General features: G+C 50.4%; 1 long non-coding RNA gene across 1 annotated transcript; it reads right to left on the bottom strand.

Moving 5' to 3' along the window:
• Window positions 1-529: 529 nt before the first annotated feature.
• On the bottom strand, window positions 530-5335 carry LOC128348819 (uncharacterized). The gene is made up of 3 exons (XR_008318356.1): window positions 4927-5335; window positions 2552-2658; window positions 530-974 (listed from the first exon to the last, which is right to left on the bottom strand). It is a non-coding gene; the product is annotated as an uncharacterized LOC128348819 (long non-coding RNA).
• Between the last annotated feature and the right edge of the window lie 2581 nt (window positions 5336-7916).

The following is a 7916-nucleotide window of genomic DNA, read 5'->3' as shown; positions in this document are numbered from 1 at the left end:
AGGCAAACCCCAGAAGAGCCTTGGCTCTCTGGAAAGTGGGGAAGGGGTTGGTTTTCCCCTCTTTGTCTTGTTTGAGGTCCAGAGCACAGAAGGAGTCCTCCTCACATCTTTCTTCCTGCCCTTGAATCCAGGGGACACAGCGGAGACCAGTTCTGCCGCCACTGCCTAGACTGGGACCAGCAGCAGCACCCCACTACAGCCTCTTCCTCCAGTGGCAGATCCAGCCACACCCGGTACTGCGGCCACACCTAACAGGACCTAGGATGTGGTAAGCACCGAACCTCCAGCACTGTTCCGCCTAGATTGGAAGTAGTGCCCCTCCCCAGAGGGCGGGGAGAAGAGCAGGTGCTCCTTGCAGGGTGTGGAAAGGTCCGAGGGGTCTCCAAGAAGTGCGCAGATGGCAGTCAAATGGTGTCTTGCCCCACAACCCTCCTCTTGAGTCCAGGTTTCCCAGCAGCGGCCAGGTCTGTGGCTGCCCCCCATGCCATTAGCAGCAGCACCCCCTCCACTCCAGCCCCGCCCTGCCCAGCCCTGCGGCCTCCCACAAGAGCAGCAACAACAACCGTGATTTGCAAAAAGGGCAGCCAAGGCCTTGAGCTGGTGCCAGAGACAAACACTGTTTTGCCCCACACCCCTGGTGGGGGCAGCCCCCTTTCCAAAGGGACCTTTGCAGGATGTGGAAGTGGCCCAGGGGGCGGGGAGGAGAGAAGGTCGCCATCAGCCTCTTCTCTCCTCATGCAAGTTTTGCAAGGAGGGTGGGGAGAAGGGCTCCGAGGGTCCGATGGGTCTCCAAGAGCTGCTCGGATGGCTGTCTCGGGGGCCGTCTTGCCCTCCTGGAAAAGGACAGCAGCTCCTTCCAAGCATGAGTGAAGATTCTGGTTTCTCCAGTGGCAAAGTCTGAGCCACTTGGTGAAGAACAGGGAGTACGGGTGGTGGGAGCGTCTCCTTGGAAGCGTCACCTCGGTGTGCAGCAGCTGTAAAAAGACAATTTCCATGCTAAGGATCATCAGGAAGAGGGCTGAGAACAGTACTGCTAATATGATCCTCCCTTGATACAAATCTCTGGTGTAGCCAGCTGGTCTATGACCATAATAAACTCCTATCTATCTATCTATCTATCTATCTATCTATCTATCTGGTGTAGAGGAGAGGAGAGCTGGTCTTGTGGTAGCAAGCATGACTTGTCCCCTTAGCTAAGCAGGGTCTACCCTGGTTGCATATGAATGGGAGACCACATGTGAGTGCTGTAAGATATTCCCCTTAGGGGATGGAGCTGCTCTGGGAAGAGCAGAAGGTTCCCAGTTCCCTCCCTGGCATCTCCAAGATAGGGCTGAGAGAGATTCCTGCCTGCAACCTTGGAGAAGCCACTGCCAGTCTGTGAAGACAGTACTGAGCTAGATAGGCCAATGGTCTGACTCAGTATATAGCAGCTTCCTATGCTCCTATGGTGTAGCCACATTTTGGAGTATTACTGTGTACAGTTCTGGTCACCATATCTCAAAAAGGACATTCTGGGAAAGGTGCAGAAGAGGCAATGAAGAGGATCAGGGGCCTAGAGCACCTTCCTCACGGGAAGCTTCCAGGCACGGCTTCCACTTCTGGGGCTTTTTAGTTTAGGGGGAAAGGCAACTAAGGGGAGCCATGATTGAGGTTTAGCAAATGCTGCATGGTGCAGAGAATGTGGATAGTGAGAAACCAGAGTGAGGCCTGGGTCATGAAGGACTCCCAAGCTATTGACCTGATTCTTCAGGGAGTGTGCAACCCCATCCAGAACAGGAAGATCTATTGCATCCCTCAAAGTAGGACCCCTTACCATGAGTACCTCCATCTTGCTTGGATTCAGCTTCAATTTATTATCCCTCATGCAGTCCATTATTGCCTTTAGGCCGGCATTTAGTGGGGGTATGCCATTTCCTGACGATGATGTCATGGAGAAATAGATTTGGGTGTCATCCGCATATTGATAACACCCTGCTCCAAATCTCCTGATGATCTCAACCAGCGATCAACATGTAGATGTTAAAAAGCATTGGGGATAGGATGGAGCCCTGAGGGACACCATACAACAGCTCTCATTTCAGAGAGCATCTGTCTCCAAGAGACACCATCTGGAATCTACTGGAGAGATAGGAACAGAACCCCTGCAAAGCAGTGCCACCTATTCCCAAATCCCCCAGACCATCCAGAAGGATACCCTAGCCGATAGTCTAGAATACCGCAGAAAGGTCCAAAAGAACCAACAGAATCACACTCCCTCTGTCCATTCCCTGGTCGAGATCATCCATCAGGCTGACCAAGGCTGTCTCCACCCCGCAGCCCGCTCTAAAGCCAGCTTGAAATGGATCTAGAAAATCAGTATCTTCCCCACCACCCTCTCAATTCTCAATTTGCCCACCCAAGGGAGGTTGGAGACTGACCTAGCCTGGCCTTGATGGCTATAGGCCACCTCCAGGCTGAGAGAGAGGATTTTCACAGCCCTAGGTTTGTTTTGAAGTAGACTCGATGCTGAATCTTGAAATAATGATATGGGAAGACAAGGCTCATGATTTACCACATGATTTAACGCCAGTTGACGAAGACGGTGTCGGTCGAAACGCGTTTGGCCCAGGACATCGGATCGTCAAAGCGCCTCCTTGCGACACATCACGGGAGCTCAATCTACATGTGATACAGAATACTTCATTCGTCTGATTTAGACAGTTGCTAACTCCTTTGATGCTCAGGAGCGCTCCCGTTTCAGCATCCCTTTCCCTCCTATTTGATATGCTTACAGCTCTTTCTCTCTGTATTTGTGACTGTAGTGAGAGTCAGGCTTCCAAGGAGGACCAGGCCTCACTAGAGCCCCTGCTGGGAGGGTGGGCCTTTCCTCCCATGGGAAAAAGCCCGGGGCGTTCAATGCCAAGGGACCAAGGGCTCAGCCACCTAGTCCTGGAGAAGAAGAGGAAGCCTGCTGGGCTGGGTCGGTCTGTCCCTCCCAGGAGGGCCCTGAGGAAGCCACAGGCTGGGAGCTGCTGGGCAGATGGGAAGGCCGCAGCCAGCTGGCAGCCAGTGGGAGCAGCAGTTCAGCTAGATGTGTCGAGGGACTTGCGCTTTTCTCTTCTGTATTGCTGGGCTCTGGGTTGTTGCCTCACTGCAGGCAGACCCTTCTCTGCCCATGGCTCTTCTTCTTGCATGCCTTCTCCTTGAAATCGGATCATAAGAAGTCCTTGTCCCTGGAATGTGCTGCTCTCCATTCTGGGTCTGCCTTTGGAGGCCTAGGATTGCTCAGCCTTTGCGGGGCGGCTGGTGCCCAACCCTCTCACCTCCCCCAGGAATCTTCTGTGGAAAGAGGGGTTTGCCCCTCTCCAAACTAAAGTGAGTGGTGGTGGCAGCCTCCCGTGAATCTCTTGCAGTCCAGGATTCACCCCAGGGCACTCCCCGCTCCTCCTCTGGCTCTGGCAGGAGTCCTGGCCGTGGTGGCCTCTATCTTTTCTATGGAGGGTATCCTTGGTGAATGGTTTTCACATCTGTCTGCCTATTTATCTGTTTTTCCATCTTTCCTGTTTGGATTATACATGGTTTACTTGGATTTCTTTTATGACCATGCATTATCAATCTTTTCTAAAGGGCTTATATAGATTGTGGTTCCAGACTATATTTGGTATTTATATTACTATATATTCCTGTTTCGAGGGGGGTGGGGTGGGGTGGGCTCCTTTTTGTTCACCAGTGTGCCTTCTGACACCCTATAAGGGTTTGTGCAGTCATGGCTCTCGAAGGCAGGCCCCAGAGAGGTCTGGGAGCTCTTGAAAGTGGGGAGGAGGTTAGCTTCCCACCCTCTGTCTTCCTTGAGATCCAGAGCGCAACAGGTACCCTCCTCACACCTTTCTTCCCACCTTTAAATCCAGGGACCCAGCAGGGACGAGGTCTGCCGCCTCTACCTAGACCCGGACCAGCAGGACAGCCCCACCACAGCCCCGGCTTCCAGGGGCAGCTCCAGTCCCACCTGGCACTGCGGCCTCACCCAAGAGCACCCAGGATGTGGCAAGCACAGCCCCTCCAGCACTCTTGAGCCTAGACTGGAAGCAGCGCCCCGTCTTCCTAGCAAAGATGGGAGGGGCTTGCCACTTACGTCCTTAGCCTTTTGTATAGATAGATCTTTAAACGTAATTTTCCTACAGTATCGGTCTCCTTTGAGGTTTTATAGTACAGTAGGTCACTAGGGCCCTCCAAAACATTCTCCCCATGGACCAATATAGCCCCTAAGGTTTGGAGTTGGGGGGAGCTTCCTTCCACGCTGAAGTGATGCACATCCTGTCAGCTGTTGAATAATGCCCAATCTTTGGCAGAGTGATGCTCAGGTGCATTATGATCTTCAGAAATTTAGGCAAATTATATCTATGCCCCCCCCCCAATTGGGATTTCAAACTAGAAAGCAGATTGGCAGGCACACCAATATTCTGTCTTGCCCAGCACCGCTCAGCTCTGGCTGGCAGCAATTTATTATTTATTTATTTATCATACTTTTACACCGCCCAAAACTTACATCTCTGGGCGGTTTACAACAAGATTAAAAAGTAAAACATTAATTTAAAAAAAATTAAAGCCAGAAATTTAAAACACAATTTCAAATTTTAAAACAATATTCTAAAAAACATTAAAACAATCAAAACAATATCAGTTAAAAGCTTGGGTGAAGAAATGTGTCTTTAAGGACTTTAATTTACCTTTCTTAATGAGAAATGACTTGCCTAGCAAGCATGAGGATGCCGGTTCGAATCCCTGCTGGTACCTATATCGGGCAGCAGCGATACAGGAATGTGTTAAAATGCATCATCTCATACTGCGTGGGAGGAGGCAATGGTCAGTCCTTCCTGTATTCTACCAAAGACAACCACAGGGCTCTGTGGGCACCAGGAGTTGACACGACTTGATGGTACGCTTTACCTCTAAAGCAATGACTCTTGGTTCTTTTCCCTAGTTCCCTTTTCTTGATCTAAAATTGCTTCTCAAGCTTCGATGAGCCCTGTGGGGCATAGAAATATCGTTTCAGCAGTAGCAGTAGCAGCATTGCATATCTGTTTCGGAAAGAGATGGAATGCTCCTCATGGAGGCATAACTGGAACACCTGTGGCAAGGTGGATTCAGGATAACCAGCAGATACATCTCACCAAAATCTGAAGGAAAAGAACCCAAATGGGGGCTACTCCTCCAAACTGCCCCAATGTAACTCCCTGGAGCGGAATGTTCATGGACTCTAGGCAACTGACAGGCAACTAGCTGGGCAGAGCTCATGGGGCTCAGTGGCAAGGAGGGGAACAGTAGGCTGTAACCGAAAGAGCAGGCAATGTCTCCACTTGCAGAATACTCCCTCACAGCAGTCACAACCCCTTCTGCTTCTGAGGGGAAAGGGGGTCTCAAACTTCCTCCTTGCACAGCCTCAAGGTATACCAGGGATATGCTGCAACCTTTTCTTGCGGACCTATACTTGCAAGAATCGATTCGGCATAACAAGTCCTTCCAGAAACTGGGGCCCATCCATGCTTGCTGTGTGTGGCACAATGTTGACCTGGAAGGAGGAAGGGGCGGGGGCGGAGCTAAGGGGAAGAGCACCCACTTGGGTCAGCTAGGAAAGCCTGGAGAAACCCTGTTTGCTGAGGAGGGTGAAGGAGCTGTTGTCTAGACTGAGGGAGAGAAACACAATGCCTCCTCTACACCCATCTGCCCAGTGTCATCACTCCTACCCAACCTGCATTTCAAGTTGAAGAGAGTTCCAGGAATCACCACCACCAGGTGGCTATTTCACCACCTGCTGGAATAGCCAGACAGATGTTCCCAATGGGATCCCATTGAAAGGTGGTAGATAAGTGTTTGTAGTCATAGCACTATCGAATTAAGGCTTTGGTGCGTCCAGAGGAGTGCCACGTAGAGGCTTTGAATCCCTGCAGTCACGGCTGGGTCTATTCCACGTCTCTCACGTGCTCACTGCATACAGCCTGGGAATCTAGCATGCACTGGACTCTCTGCATCTCAGCAGAAAGAATGAAACATGAAGGTCCAAAGCTACCTTTGTCGCTTGAGACCCTTAAGCAGTTCAAGCTGATTTTCCAGTTCCTGTCCCAAAACTGCACCCAGATGGTAATTAAGAGCCACTTACAGTTCCTTTCCCAGAGGCGGTCCCTGGACCATCCAAATCTGCGTATCCTGCCACCTGAAGAAAAGTGTAATTACTACATTATATTTATTGTAAATCAATAAAATTTATTTTTAGTGAGTTAATGAACTTAATTTATACCTATGTCAACCGCTTTGGGAACTTGAGAGGCGGTATATAAAGATTCATCAGCTTTGTAGAATTACTACATGCAAAAGAGAAGCCAATATTAAAAACTATAGGGGAGGGAGAGAGAAAGAGAAGAGAGCTGGAAAATGCCCCATTATGGCTAGGAAGAGACCATTTTCTCTACCTATGGAGTCTGGCAAGATCTTACAGTCAGAACCAATATCACCCCAAAGAATCACTGTAGTTTTGGAAACTCTCTACATGACTTGCTTTCTTTCTCAAAGGTTCTCCAACTGGGTCCCTGTATGCTGTGGGACTACAACTCCCATCATCACCCCTGAAGGCCACTGTGGCAGGGGATGATGGGAGTTAAATTCAAATGACCTCTGGTGACCCAGGCTGGAGAACTCCTGCTCTAAGACAAGCAAAGCCAACTGGATTCCCACGCTGAAGCTCCCTAGGCTGATCGGTTCTGCAGGAGACCAGCATGGACAGAGCTGGATGTGCTAAGCCCTTGTTTTAATTGGCTTCATGTTCTGAGACCTCAAACGCTTTTTAGTCTAAATAGAAGGTTTGAAGTAACGGCCAAAGAAGAGTTCCCTTGGAACCTTCAGACTTGCTGGAGGGAGCAACCAGGGTTTCCAGACAGCATAGAAGGTCACGGCATTGCTGACCGACAACACGATGGGAGAGATCAACTCTTTGGTACCCAAGCTGTCACTCTTCTAGAGAGGCAACCCATCATTTTCCAGGCAAGGACACACACAGTTCTAGACTGGATGGCACAGCAGCAGATAGGCCACATCATGCCACAACAATCAGGTCTGCAGCGATGTTGCAAAGCTGGCAACCAGAAAAGACTAAAAAGACTAAACAGGAATGTGTCTCGATGGGATGGGTGGGAAAGCGATGTCCTTTCCCTGCAGCGCCCCCATGCCCTGGGATCCTGGAATAGACACGTGGCCAATATGCCCAAGTCAGTCCATGAACCCCACCCCTAGAGATTACCGTGCAGGGAGGGAGAGGAACGTCACCCCCCCATTTATGCTCGTGGGTTTCAGACGCTCCGGACTCATTCCAATTACTGAATGCCATGACCAGGGGCAAGATGTACTCTGAGTCTGCCGAGGATCTTGCCTCACATACTCAGCAGTCTCTCTTTTCAAGCGATTGCAGCCGCAAGGGGTGTGTAGTGGGCTGTCCTTAGGTTCAGCTTGTCAAATCCCTGCAAAACCCAAAGCAAACCAAAATCAACACCAATCTTGCAACCACCATGAAACAGATTCTCTTCAACAATGACACCGACCCATTAGACAAGGACTCCAAAAACCAACCAGCCAATAAGCAAATCCAAAAGTGCTCCTGCACTTGGTTGCAGGACTGGGCCAATTGCTTGGGGCCAGAACTACCACAGACCTCTCATCCCAGATCTCCCTCTCTCTCGGCAAGGTTTTGTTTCATGAAAGCTTGCCAGATCAAGCTTTTGAAAACGATGCACGAGTTACAAGTTGCTCGGTCCCTTCTGAGAGCTCAGTGGGGCTGGCAGTTTCTGCTCTCAGCTAACGGCAGCGACATCTCCCCGAGAGAAGAGAAGAGCAGACTTGCTAGATCAGACCCAAGACCTCTCGAGACCAGCCTCCCGATCCCCACAGTA

This window comes from Hemicordylus capensis, chromosome 3 (genome assembly GCF_027244095.1).
Source record: "Hemicordylus capensis ecotype Gifberg chromosome 3, rHemCap1.1.pri, whole genome shotgun sequence".
Taxonomy (NCBI): Eukaryota; Metazoa; Chordata; class Lepidosauria; order Squamata; family Cordylidae; genus Hemicordylus; species Hemicordylus capensis.
Note: the sequence above shows the minus strand (reverse complement) of the source record. Positions and strands in the feature narration are given on the sequence as shown.